General features: G+C 42.9%; 1 long non-coding RNA gene across 1 annotated transcript; it reads right to left on the bottom strand.

Moving 5' to 3' along the window:
• Nucleotides 1-9722: 9722 nt before the first annotated feature.
• Nucleotides 9723-11594, bottom strand: LOC106575284 (uncharacterized). The gene is made up of 3 exons (XR_001321721.3): nucleotides 11428-11594; nucleotides 10365-10477; nucleotides 9723-9962 (listed from the first exon to the last, which is right to left on the bottom strand). It is a non-coding gene; the product is annotated as an uncharacterized LOC106575284 (long non-coding RNA).
• Nucleotides 11595-14950: the final 3356 nt, after the last annotated feature.

Raw genomic sequence — 14950 nt, 5'->3', positions numbered from 1 at the left:
CATTATTTGTCTTCCAATGGCTCCCTTGTCTCAAGACTTATGTGAAACTTCAATAAACCTCACCAGGGTGGTATACAGCCTGACAGTTAATGAGAAAAATATCTGCTAATGTCCCCTTTTAAAATCTTTCATGCAACACAGCCTCTGTGTGTGTGTGTGTGTGTGTGTGTGTGTGTGTGTGTGTGTGTGTGTGTGTGTGTGTGTGTGTGTGTGTGTGTGTGTGTGTGTGTGTGTGTGTGTGTGTGTGTGTGTGTGTGTGTGTGTGTGTGTGTGTGTGTGTGTGTGTGTGTGTGAAAGCAAAAAAGCAAAAAAACAGCTTCCTCACTGCATATACTCTGCATATACTCTAATAACCATATTCACAGCATAGCCGTGCTGTTCACCTTGACTCTGCATGCACTCCACTACAGCTAGTTCCCGCTCCCATGATTATGGACCAACTTCCTGGATTGGTTACCTTGTGCTGGAGAAATGTGTGTCTGCTGTTGTTGATTCTGCGTTCGTACTGACCTTGACCTGTTTGCATAATCAACGTACCAGAAGACGCTATCGCAGCCGTACCGGCCTTTGCGCTCAAAATGGAAGCTCAGAACAAACACATTCCCTATAAGGTGTTAGGGAGGAGTCATCTCATCATTAACCTTTGAACCCCCCACCAACAGACCCAGGCCCACCGCACGCATGCACACAAACAGCCAAATGCATCCGGAGTATTCTGTGGTTGACCCCTCCTTCTGGCAGAAAACCCCGGATTAATTTGGACACCGTGATGTCATTGTATACAGTTTTCCTAAGGGTTCCCATCTCAAATATAGAAAGTAAAATGTTTTCTTTCTTATGTGTGCGTGACTTACAGCTGGAATCCTTAATGGTGAAACAGCCACGTCCGTTTACGATATTACAACAGCAAAGTACTCCTAGTTCTTGTACTGCAAACAACAAACACAGTTTTTTCCCCTCTGACATTATTGTACACTTGATAGAAGAGCACAATATGTATGTACTGCAAAACAAATGTACTATGATGTGCGACGCTCCTCAGCGCAGCAACAAAACTATAACAACGGTGGTGGGGCGGTCAGTGGCGCTGTTTCTCCCTCCTGTGGATTCCAGCCACATGACTCATGGATGGCCTCTGGCGTTGTAGCCCGTTGTATGTATACATTTCAGGAGACCGATAATATACTGTACAATACATGTCTTTCAACACTTGTGTCATCCGAAACAGCCCACACAAGTCTATTTTTTTATGTCTTAGTCAATGAAATAAGATGCTGAGAATGATAACGTCAGACTTGACGCGCGAATGAGAAAGCTATCAACCTTTTGGCTCAAGGGCTCTGGCAAGAGATGATGCATCGAAAAGGAGCCCCTCCCCCAAAAAAGAACGTTTTATGCGTCCCTATACGTCATCGCTTCACTATTGACCATCTCCAGAGGCAGCAGACAGAACCAGGCTGAAACATATTCGACCTAGATGGAGATCAACATGAACACATATCATTGAGCAATGTTTGGGCCAACGATGTAACATCACATTCACTCCTGGGTTCCACTGCTTTAGTTAAAGCTACGGTCTGGGATCTGGGAATCTGTTCAACCAAAACAAGTGGTTCGCTATTCTGCTATACAACAAATCCCAGACTGTAGCTTTACGGGATAAGAAATAGCACACGGGCCCAAACAGCAGATTCAGGCGGATTGATGCCTAATGCTTATTCCTAATTCAGGAAGAGTGTTCTAAGGGAACACATTAGCATTTTGTGGCAGATAGTTTGTGTTATAAATCACACAAACAGTGACTGAGTATCCTGTAAGATTGAATCACCAGTTAGCACTATGGGCTCATGCTCACACAAGGACACGGTAGCATTTGAGGTGAACAATGCTACAATGAGTTGGCACAATATTTGCCGTCACAGACAAAACACACACCACATGTTCATGTGCACAAACAGACACACATGCACTCATACAATGGAAACAAGGCCCAGTTTTATCCATTGGAAATATACCACATTGAACGTTCCAGTTCCACTCAGCTAGTCCTTCACATATTCCCAAACCAGCATGATCATTCTGCTCATTTTATTATTATCCCAATGATTAGTTGTTGAGGATCTCCACACTGTGTCAATCCGATTGCCAAGAGATATTCTGGAAATAGTTTGTGCGTTAAGCAATCACATGAGACTTTATCCACTGTTATATGTTAACTAAGGCATATATCAACTTCACTTCAGAAAGCATTCATACCCCTTGACTTAATCCACATTGTGATACAGCCTGAATTCAAAATAGATTCAATATATTTTTTTCTCAGCCATCTACACACAACATCCCAAAGTGAAAACATGTTTTTAGAAAATTTAGCAAATGTATTGAAAATGAAATACAGAAATATCTTATTTACATAAGTATTTACAACCCCGAGTCAATACATGTTAGAAACACCTTTGGCAGTGATTACAGCTGTGAGTCTTTCTGGGTAAGTCTCTAAGAGCTTTGCACACCTGGATTGTGATTCTTAAAGCTCTGTCAAGTTTGTTGTTGATCCTTGCTAGACAGCCATTGTCAAGTCTTGCCAAAGATTTTGAAGCAATTTAAGTCAAAACTGTAACTATGCCACAGGAAGATTCAATATCGTCTTGGTAAGCAACTCCAGTGTATATTTGGCCTTGTGTTTTAGGTTATTGTCCTACTGAAAGATTAATTAATCTCCCAGTGTCTGGTGGAAAGCAGACTGAACCAGGTTTAACTCTAGGATTTTGCCTGTGCTTAGCTCTATTAAGTTTATTTTTATCCTAAATAACTCCCTAGTCCTTGCCGATGACAAGCATACCCATAACATGATGCAGCCACCACCATGCTTGAAAATATGAAGAGTGGTACTCAGTGCTGTGTTGTGTTGGATTTGCTCCAAACATAACACTTTGCATTCAGGACATAACGTTCATTTCTTTGCCACATTTTTTGCAGTTTTACTTTACTGCCTCATACAGGATGCATGTTTTGGAATATTTTTATTCTGTACAGGCTTCCTTCTTTACACTCTGTCATTTAGGTTAGTATTGTGGAGTAACTACAATGTTGTTGATCCATCCTCAGTTTTCTCCTATGACCGCCACTAAACTCTGTAACTGTTTTAAAGTCACCATTGGCCTAATGGTGAAATCCCAGAGCGGTTTCCTTCCTCTCTGGCAACTGAGTTAGGAAGGACACTTGTATCTTTGTAGTGACTGGGTGTATTGATACACCATCCAAAGTGTAATTAATAACTTCACCATGTTCAAAGGGATATTCAATGTCAGCTTTCTTTTTTTAACCATCTACCAATAGGTGCAATTATTTGCGAGGCACTGGAAAACCTCCCTGGTCTTTGTGGTTGTATCTGTGTTTGAAATTCACTGCTCGACTGAATGTTCTTACAGATAATTGTATGTGTGGGGTACATAGACGAGGTAGTCATTAAAAAATCATGTTCAACACTATTGCACACAGAGGGAGTCCATGCAAAGTATTATGTGACTTGTTAGACTTTTTTTAACTCCTGAACTTATTTAGGCTTGCTTTAACAAAGGGGTTGAATACTTATTGACTCAAGACATTTCAGGTTTTAATTTTTTATTAATTTGTAAACATTTCAAAAAACAGAATTCCACTTTGACCATTTAGGGTATTGTGTATAGGCCAGTGACACAACATCTAAATTTAAACCATTTGAAATGCAGGCTGTAACACAACAGCATTTACAAAAAGTCAAGGGGTTTGAATACTTTCTGAAGCCACTGTATACAATGTTGCTTTGATTAATGCATAACCCAAAGGTAGACATGACACGAGGGCTGGTAATTAACCAGAGCTCTCTCTCTCTATCCTTCTCAGGCCCTACTGTGACATCATCATTAATACTGTGACTCCCCCAGTCTCACTGCAAACCCAACACCAGACACACAGTCTCACAGAGACAGAGCCAAATCTGAAAGTGAAGAGAGCTGCATTGTCTCAGAGGGAGAAGAAGTTAAAAAATGGCTCAGATATCTCTGTGGTTTGATGCATTAACAGACACACGCATGCATGGGGGCGCACACAGGCACACACTTGTTTTTAGCGTGTCGAGCAGAGTTTCCTGCTCTGTGGAAATGCCATCGCTGTCACTCACTGCAGTTATAAAGAGAGATTGTCCATGTTCACACCTCCCTCCTCTTAACGAGGAGTGGAGGAACAACGCAGGCAGGTAGATGCTGCTATAGGTGACTGCAGAACATCAGACTGGATCAGATACACACGTTTACATGCAGAGGCACAGACATACTGATATAGAAGGACAGACAGACATTGGGGGGGGGGTCAACATCTTTGAGTCGATAACTACTGTCAGCAGCAGCAGCTAGCCACTTCATCAAACCACCCTGAGTCGATCTGCAATGGGTGGACTGATGCTGTGCTTAGCCGCGCTGTCCAAGCAGTGCCCATCGATTTCCCCTCAACTTCGGCTAATGCATTACAGTACAGACATGGAATGGAGAACAGTCAACACCACTAGCCATCATTGATCTCCAGTCTACTGAGGCTAGTCTAATAGAGTAGGGTGTAGACTACAGGAGTGCTGTCCACAGTTTGGCAGCAATCTCTTTACTTTAGCCAACTATGTAGTGCTACACCCTTTTCTCCTGCACACACAGCGCATAGATACGAGGGCAGACCCATTTCTCCCCGACTTATTCTGCAGAGACAAGCATTGACACGCCTTTCTTTCTTGGGGCAGGGCAGAGAAAACAGAAAATATCTCTTATCTATGATCTCAGAGCCAAGCCAAGATACAACTGATTGCAGAGATGAAGATGTCGGTCATGGCTCCTGCTTAAGGACAGGACATGGTTTTAGAAATTACATGAAATTTGATGAGGAAGACACAGACAACCAATGACACGGTGACAGATGAGAGATTGATAAGAGATCGTTTCAAGTAGCAAAGCAACAAGGGTAATAAATGCTGACAAGAGTAAAGCCACAATTTCCCAACTGCATTATTAGGGATAGTACAATCCTGCCTCAATTTTTTGGTGTTAACTCACATTATGGGAATACCTATCACCTGGCAAGACAGGGATTCCTGACAGATCCCTGCAGTATGCCTCCGGTGATGCGTTGGGATGACCGCACCACCCCCTGGAGAGCCCTACAGTTGCGGATGGTGCAATTGCCGTACCAGACAGTGATACAGCCCGACAGGATGCTCTCAATGGTGCATCAGTAGAAGTTTGTGAGGGTCTTAGGGGCCAAGCAAAATTTCTTCAGCCTCTTGTCTGTGTGGTTGTCAGTGATGTGCACGCTGAGGAACTTGAAGCTTTTGACCCTCTCCACTGGGATCTCACCTTTTCCCTGTAGGCTGTCTGATCGTTGTTGGTAATCAGGCCTACCACTGTTGTGTCGTGAGAAAACTTGATGACTGAGTTGGGTGAACAGGGTGTACAGGACGGGGCTGAGCACTCACCCCTGTGGGAGTGTTGTTGCCTACCTTCCTGTCAGGAAGTCCAGGACCCAGTTGCACAGGGAGGGGTTCAGACCCAGAGACCTGAGATAAGTGATGAGCTTGGAGGGCACTATGGTGTTGAAGGCTTAGCTGTAGTTGATGAACTACATTGATGAACTACATAGGTATTCCTCTTGTCCAGGTAGGATAGGGCAGTTTGCAGTGCAATGGCGATTAGTTCATCCGTGGATCTGTTGGGGCGATATGCAAATTGTAGTGGGTCTAGGGTGTCAGGTAAGGTGGAGGTGATATGATCCTTAACTAGCTTCTTAAAGCACTTCATGATGACAGAAGTGAGTGCTACGGGGCAACAGTCATTTAGTTTAGTTGCCTTTGCTTTCTTGGGTACAGGAACAATAGAGTGGGGACAACAAACTGGGATATGGAGAGATTGAATATGTCCATAAACACTCCAGCCAGCTGGTCTGCACATGCTCTGAGGACGTAGCTTGGGATGCTGTCTCGGCCGTCAGCCCTGCGAGGGTTAACACGCTTAAATGACTTACGTCGGCCACAGAGAACAAGAGCACACAGTCCTCGTGAGCATCGAGGGCCCTCTTCGGCGGCTCAATGTTGTTTTCCTCGAAGCGGAAGCGGGTGTGTAACTCGTCCGGGTGCAAGGCATCGGTCTCCGCGACGTGGCTGGTTTTCCCTTTATAATCCGTGATTGTCTGGAGTCCCTGCCACACACGTCTTGTGTTGTCTTTGGGAAGAAAGAAATCAAGCATCCATGAACAATCATTGGAAGATTGAAAACAGATTGTTTGTTATTTTTCATTATCTCAATGGAGCATATCAATGGTCTTAAACTAGTAAACACAAATCAGCCAAATGTTTCACAATGATATGGCATAGTTGAACACATTTTATTGCACACCATCTACAATCATCTTCCGTAGCCTACGTACCATCTACAGTCCCCAATAAGTAGCTATGCCTACCTATGACACAACAACACTGCTCTTGAGAGCAGCCGGTGCTGTTCGCTTGTGCTGCCGAGCATCGACACCCACTCTCAAACCCATCTTCATTTATCTATTTAGTGCCCAGCGCCCCAGACGTTAAAGAGCACTGACCCTGTGCAACCGCCTGTGAAGAGCTAACCGGCCTCCCGTTGACCTCTGCAGGGTATGTCTGCAGTCAGGGAAGGAATGATTGTACAGGGACCATTAATCATTCTATCAATCCATCAATGAATATGGCCATCGCTCTATCTGTGCCCAGTTTCAAACAATAGATGACTTCTGTGGAACTGGACCCATGGAGGCGGTCACAGATTTAAAAATCCACAGTGGAGAGAGGGATGAATTTAAGAGATGGAATGAGCTCATTCTAGATGGGTGCCATAAATGTTTGTCTGTGTATTTCTTTCTCACACAACTCCTTAAATGAACAATATGGGATATTTCCTGCTGTTCAATGATCATTTCAATGAATGATATAGGACTACCCTACCCATTGACTGCCATTGGAATGAAACGCAAAGTCCAGATTGTGGCTTTAAGATGGGTAGAAATAACAATAAAGGTTTTTCTATTTAGACTGCAAACCCAGGGAAAGTGCTTGGTAGGACACTGCAATCATCCACGACAAGCATCAGAGTAATAAACCAGGAAGTGACTCAGCAGCAGTTCCATGCAGCAGTTACCATGGGTTACGGGGTAGGTCATCCCGGCCCCATCCTCGGTCCTCAGACACCCCGGTGACACATCTGACCCAATGTACAGCCCTGTCCTCTTCCCGCCCCCACCTCATTATGCATGCCCAAATGCACATAGGCATATCACATATGCACATACTAAGACATAAAATATGAGTCACCACACTATTGGATTGCTAATATTATTTAGAGATTATTACACAGTACATTCATCTTGGTAAATAACATCCTTCAATACGGTCTGTCAGTTGCTGACTACGAACAAGAGAGAGAGAGAGAGAGATAGAGACAGAGACACACAGAGAGAGAGAGACACACACACACAGAGAGAGAGAGAGAGAGAGAGAGAGAGAGAGAGTTAGTTAGTTATGGGGTTAATCCAGGGAGGTCACGGTGCCCGTGCATGTGAGCAGCGTGAGGCGCGAGAATGAGGCTGTGGCCCTGGCCTACTCTCTCGGACTGTCTCAGGAGTCCTCAGCCTTGTCCAGCCCGGGCAGCAGATGAATGCCTTATTAAGAGTAACTGATTTAACATCAATCCACTTACACTGACGTGTGATTAACCTACTGTTAGGTCTTGTACATCTTTTTTGGACACCGCAGGCTGGAATGAGAACTGGATTGAAATCCTTATACAGTACTCAGTGTTCTTTTGTCTTTTCACCAGCACATGGCCGATGGACAGAAATGTCAACAGAGTAGACTGCAGTATTCGTCTCAAGATTTCATTATTTTCAGTCATCGTAATTGATTGCTGTCGCAAAATACAGTATGAGCAGTGTCATCATTAAAAGCCCAATCCGCAACTTGTCTTTTTTATATTGATAAGGACGTGAAGTGAAACAGCCCTGGCTTGTGTACGGATGGAGGTGAGTATGTTTGTCATCGGTCTGTCCATTTCCAGGAAGTGGAGTGTCTGATGTCATGATAATACCATTAGGCTTTGCAGGTGAACACTAATTCAAGCTGAAGGGAGTCGGGCTGAATAAATCCCCAACTTAGAGAGGCAACACCCTATTGACCACACCGAGGACAAAGAACTGCTAACTCATACAAAACCTAATTCAGAGGTGAATCTTACTCATGTTTATTATGCGCTTACTTCATTTCTTTGAACGTTTGAGATAAAGTCTTCTGTCAAGAGTTTATATCTACACTGTGCCATTGAAATGTGTACATCCGTACATTTGTTCACATGGCTTTACAAACAAATACTCTATGAATCAATGTGTATTTCATGAATAACAGTAGATATGAATGCACCCACTCCTTTTTCACTCAACTCTAAGTGCCTACAGTGCCTGAGCTGATACTGAATGTGTGATAATCAATGCTGAGTCAGATCTTATTCCCCAATAAATATGGGATAAAAGGCCTTAATCATCAACGTGCCCGTGGATCTTTCTGGAAATAGAGTACTGCATTGTTCATTGAAATGTCCTGGATACGACTTTAAAAAGGAAAGATCTACTCAAAATCTCTCTTTAAAAAAATATTAACTAGTCCCCTGTTGATACAGTCCCAAAATGTTTTGCATGTCAGTTTTCAAGATATAGGATTTTCAGGAAGCAAAGTATCACCTGCCACATCATCATGATGTTGCGTGTTGAAAACTTGACTGCTGACATGCAAAGAAATGTGGGACTGTATCAACAGTGGACTAATGTGTTAAATACCCAAAGATATTACCGTTTTTGAGTGGATTTTCCCAGTGCAAACAGCCTCATCGCCTTGCAGGTTCAAGGGTCATGTAGAGTATGAAATGTGGGTTACCATCGGCAGACCAGAGTATTGGCCTTAGTTGACAAATACAGAACGTGGGTGGTCCACCAAGTATGCATCCCTCAATGTTAAAAAATGTATGGATAATAAGCATGTCGCAAGTCACTTCATAGAAACACTTTTTTATTACAACATTTCACTGTTTCCATTCTTGGTAAAGGTATGTGGCAGATTAACATGACCGTTGGGACTTTAGAAAACTCCAAATAATTTGATCGAAGCAGAACACATGGAATTAATTTCCAGTAATAATATTTTTTTCCTTACAATATTAAACAATTCAGAGACAGGGTGCAACACAAAAAGCTATCCCAAATCACATCGCTAAAAAAGGTCAACGTACAATAACGCTTTAAAAACATCAATGTAAATAAAATCCACACGAGTATCTTCGAAGACTAGATGGATTCTGTTTTTTCATCCTTGGTTCGATAAAAAAATATCTGACAGAAAACTTGTATTAACCGATGGGTATGTTAATCATATTACCAGCGTAAAAACAAAAAAAGGTTGTGCATTTTCCCCGAAAAGGAAATGAAAAAAAAGCCGGACATGGTTGGGGCGTGTGTTACCAGGTCGACAAGAGGCCACACAGGAAATTGGATGTCGAACGAGGGATGTAACTTCCTAGATCCAATACCACGCCCCCATCCTGTAGCCCTCTCTACCCCGTATCGATGTTTGGACACCACACCCCACACCTTTGGGCCCCATCCACCATACCGCCCCTGGTTGGTTGGTAGTACTTCCTCATTCCTGGCCTGGCTAGGGCCTGCTCCTCTATTGGTGGAGGGGCGGGGTCAGCGCCTGGACATGGATGGTCATCCATCGCAGTGCAGCTTTGTGTTGTTGGTGGGGGTTTTTCTTGACAAGTTATACAGCTAAAAAGAAGTGAGTGAAAAGAAGGCAATGGAGGAGGAGGGGGTGTACAGTGCATGATGGAGGGATGGTCTTCACGATGACGCCTGCTTCTCCTGTTCAATGGCTGGGGACAGAGAGAGAGACAAAATAACAGTGATGAGAATCTCAACACCCTTGAGGCGTAAATGGGTCTTTCACTTAGCCTAGGCCTATCATGTCTTCTGTAGCATAGCCTAGACCCAAAATGTTAGCGTTGAAAAGGTAGGATTATATTCTATAGCAGTACCAGTAGGCCTACAGTACAGTAGCCTTCTTATGATGCATCCCACTGGGCACTGATGTCAATGCAACTTCTATTCCACATTGGCTCAAGGAATTTCATTGAAATTATGTGGAATCAACGTTGATTCAACCGGTGTGTGCCCAGTGGGTTAAGTCTATTCAATAACAAAAACTCATTTTAAAATATAGTATTCATGTGTCATATCATAATATCAGACTATTGTATAAATGTCTGTATCCTTACTTTCTTTAGTCGGCAGCGGATTCTTCTCCTGCGTTTCGGTCTTTTTCAGCTTGGTCTTGTCGAAGCTGGCGACCTCCTCGAGATTTGGCTTGTCAGACATGATTGCGAAGTGTCTGTCAAAACGAGAAGCATTCTTTTAATTCAAAATATGCGCAGACAGCACTGCAGCCACAATAGCTTTTCCTCAAGTGCGCAACTAGCGACGTGACCAAAACGTGTAAGTGGTGCGCCTGCATTCTTTTGTTCGCCTCAAGCAGAGCCTGGTGCAATTTGCCTCACATCCCGTTACCCAATTCAGGGACCATGTCACAGACAGGGGCACAAAACCGCACCCCACAATGAATGGCGCCTAATATTCCCCAAAATGTACATTTACATAACAATAAGCGTTCCCATGCTGAGAACGGCCGAAAAGAGAAAAAGCGGTTGGCCACACATAACCAACCATGCGTTCACATCAACGGCTAAAGTATAAAGATACAGTATATTAAATCTATTTATTTTTTAAAATATTTGTCTTCAATGCTGATCAGACTTTAATTCCACGTGTATGGTCTAAGACTCGCCTCTCCCTTGGGCAGCGCAATCTGGAGAACCACCGCCCAGATCCGCTTTATCTTCGAAGATAGGCTTCCCAAATTGTACCCCAATTCCCTCAAATTGGCACATTCATAACTATACGTGTCACAACATACTATCTAAAGGCACATTTCAAATGTTATTACGCATGATTTAGACAATTGACCGTAGCCTATCACCACCACAAATAATCTGAACAAAGGATATGGATAGATATGGCTAGTGTTACACAGCGAAACTCAATTAGAACACATATCCATTCGTTTCTATTTACTAGTTAGATGTTTCTTTCAACAAAAAAATAGGTATACATCTGAACATCTTTATAGTCGCATCTTTTGTCCTTGGCATGGTACAGGTTAGAATGTTCTCGCAAGGATAAATTCAGGTTAGTTACACTATTCTGGCAGCATTTCAGCAGATATTAGTTATCCTACTTTTGTATAAGCAATACCATAAAGTTAATACGAATATCAGTGCTTACCAAAGTTGGACTGATTGACTAGTTGTACTTCTCCAGGCTTTGCGTTGCAGCAATGTGTCGCGCCCTTGCGCAAGCATAGGAGATATACTGGGCAATATGCAAATGAGAGTCTGACGTGACGACACAGCTCCCATCCCAGAACGATTTGGAAATGAAATACACGGTATATTAAAATTAGATTACATTTCAACCTCACTTTTCAACGGCGGGAATTTGAACAAATTACGGAGACGTGATACATGTGTCCAAATGTTCACAAATGTGTTTTTAGATCACTTTATTCACCGAGTTTCAGGCACCACTGAGAGAAGTATGCACAAGACGCCACCTGTCGGAAAACTGAGGTATGTACCACATGTTGTATTTATCGCCATCACCATGTTACTTTTTCTTGCATTCTTTCATTTCTAAAAGAGCAAAGAACATGTCCCTTCTATTAACTCGGTGTGGGCAAGTATTCATACAGTCTCTATAAACAGACGCATATGATTATTACCACTGGCAAAGTGAATCTATAGTTATAACTCAGATGTTTTAATAATAATCTAATAGCACTTATGTCTTGTTTTCTCGATTATCCTCTTTGTGAAGTATGTTATGGTTACGTGACAGTTTGGCCTGGTTCAGATGAAATACCTTGTAAGCACGTGGATGCCAGCTATGGATCTTTTCATCAGCCACTATCTATCACCAAGAAATAAAAAATGACATCAGTCCTCATGTCTACTGAGAAACTGATTTTGTACATTTGCCCACTGATAAAGAAATGATCAGTCTATTATTTTAATTGTAGGTTTATTTGAACAGTGAGAGACAGAATAACACAAAAAAAATCCAGAAAAACGCATGTCAAAAATTGATTTGCATTTTAATGAGGGAAATAAGTATTTGACCCCTCTGCAAAACATGACTTGGTGGCAAAAACCTTGTTGGCGATCACAGAGGTCAGACATTTCTTGTAGTTGGCCACCAGGTTTGCACACATCTCAGGAGAGATTTTGTCCCACTCCTCTTTGAAGATCTTCTCCAAGTCATTAAGGTTTCGAGGCTGACGTTTGGCAACTCAAACCTTCAGCTCCCTCCACAGATTTTCTATGGGATTAAGGTCTGGAGACTGACTAGGCCACTCCAGGACCTTAATGTGCTTCTTCTTGAGCCACTCCTTTGTTGCCGTGGCCATGTGTTTTGGGTCATTGTCATGCTGGAATACCCATCCACGACCCATTTTCAATGCCCTGGCTGAGGGAAGGAGGTTCTCACCCAAGATTTGACGGTACATGGCCCTGTCCATTGTCCCTTTGATGCGGTGAAGTTGTGCTGTCCCCTTAGCAGAAAAAACACCCCCAAAGCATAATGTTTCCACCTCCATGTTTGACGGTGGGGATGATGTTCTTGGGGTCATAGGCAGCATTCCTCCTCCTCCAAACACGACGAGTTGAGTTGATGCCAAAGAGCTCCATTTTGGTCTCATCTGAGCACAACACTTTCACCCAGTTGTCCTCTGAATCATTCAGATGTTCATTGGCAAACTTCAGACGGGCATGTATATGTGCTTTCTTGAGCAGGGGGACCTTGCGGGCGCTGCAGGATTTCAGTCCTTCATGGCGTAGTGTTACCAATTGTTTTCTTGGTGACTATGGTCCCAGCTGCCTTCAGATCATTGACAAGATCCTCCCGTGTAGTTCTGGGCTGATTCCTCACCGTTCTCATGATCATTGCAACTCCACGAGGTGAGATCTTGCATGGAGCCCCAGGCCGAGGGAGATTGACAGTTCTTTTGTGTTTCTTCCATTTGCAAATAATCGCACCAACTGTTGTCACCTTCTCACCAAGCTGCTTGGCGATGGTCTTGTAGCCCATTCCAGCCTTGTGTAGGTCTACAATCTTGTCCCTGACATCCTTGAAGAGCTCTTTGGTCTTGGCCATGGTGGAGAGTTTGGAATCTGATTGATTGATTGCTTCTGTGGACGGTGTCTTTTATACAGGTAACAAACTGAGATTAGGAGCACTCCCTTTAAGAGTGTGCTCCTAATCTCAGCTCGTTACCTGTATAAAAGACACCTGGGAGCCAGAAATCTTTCTGATTGAGAGGGCATCAAATACTTATTTCCCTCATTAAAATCAATTTATAACATTTTTGACATGCGTTTTTGTGGAATTTTTGTTATTCTGTCTCTCACTGTTCAAATAAACCTACCATTAAAATTATAGACTGATAATTTCTTTGTCAGTGGGCAAACATACAAAATCAGCAGGGGATCAAATACATTTTTCTCCTCACTGTGTGTGTATATAAAAAAATACTATATATGATATACTATATATGGCTGTAGCCATCAGCCACACCATCCAGCATCCCCCTTGTTGTCAGCTGTCTCAGCCTGAGCTAAACAAGGATATTCGCCCTGGTTAGCCCTTGGATAGGAGTCCAGGGCAAAGCGTCTCAGGCTCAGAGTGCTGTACTAGGACCAGTATTGCCTTTTAGATCACAATTAATAAGATTACATAGTCAAGGAGGCCCTGATCCTAGATGGTTGGGCGGTGGCGTTGCATGGCTCGTTTGATGAACTCACCCTTTTAAGACTTGTGACTGACAAACAATCAACCAAGGTCCTTTATTTTCCCAAGGCACTGGTGCTGTAAGTAGCAACACACGTTCCTCATATGGACACCTAATTACTCCCATCTTCCAATGGGATCACACAAGTCCTCCCAGTAGGGAAAATAACAGTGTACCATCTATAACAATTCATCTGAGGATCCTCAAAGAAAGGAAGACATTCAGCAGTATGAAGATGTCATTGTCAAAGTCTGTCGATGAAAATCCTGGTGGTGTAAAAAATAAAGTGTGGCCGCCGGTCCGCCAGCAGTTTTCAACTGGAAATGAACTCTGAGGAGTTACCCTTCTACATTATAACTTTATCTACAAGTAATTGGAGTGAAAAAAAGAACACTTAAGACATGAGGAAAGTAGAAGTTTGAAATTCATGACCTTTTGGGTGAGGCTTGCTCAACCATTCACCCTTTGAAAAGATGGATAAACCTGATATAGAAACTGTCCCTAGTTTCTCCAAGTTATCGGATCGAACCAAACGTATATAGAGTGATTGCATCATTGACTTGAATGTGGATACCCCTTCTATTAATTTAATCCCATCACCAAAATCTGATCAGATATCTCTTGCTGCCCAGTTTTTCAAAGTTTAGAAGTGGTGGAGTTTTAGTCAATGTGCAATTTCAAGACTGTAATGGAGCAAATGTGATCAGAAATACGAAGGTGAGCATGAGGCCCTGCAATGACACCAGTCCGTCACTAGAGGGAGCGCACCACCAGGTGCCTACTAAATGAAGGAAACTAAAATGGCAAATCAGATTTGGCCTTGTTACGTGGCACTAAAGAAAGGTGTTTTAGCAAGAATGTCAGAGAATGCTTACGACAATTCTCTCATATCGCAAGTTGAATTCCATGATACGATTTTTGTGACTTTAAAAGGAGACAATTCTAGATGCTTATAGACATTCC

The sequence above is a fragment of the Salmo salar genome, chromosome 17 (genome assembly GCF_965601325.2).
Source record: "Salmo salar chromosome 17, fSalSal1, whole genome shotgun sequence".
Taxonomy (NCBI): Eukaryota; Metazoa; Chordata; class Actinopteri; order Salmoniformes; family Salmonidae; genus Salmo; species Salmo salar.
This window is presented reverse-complemented; position numbering and strand designations above follow the sequence as displayed.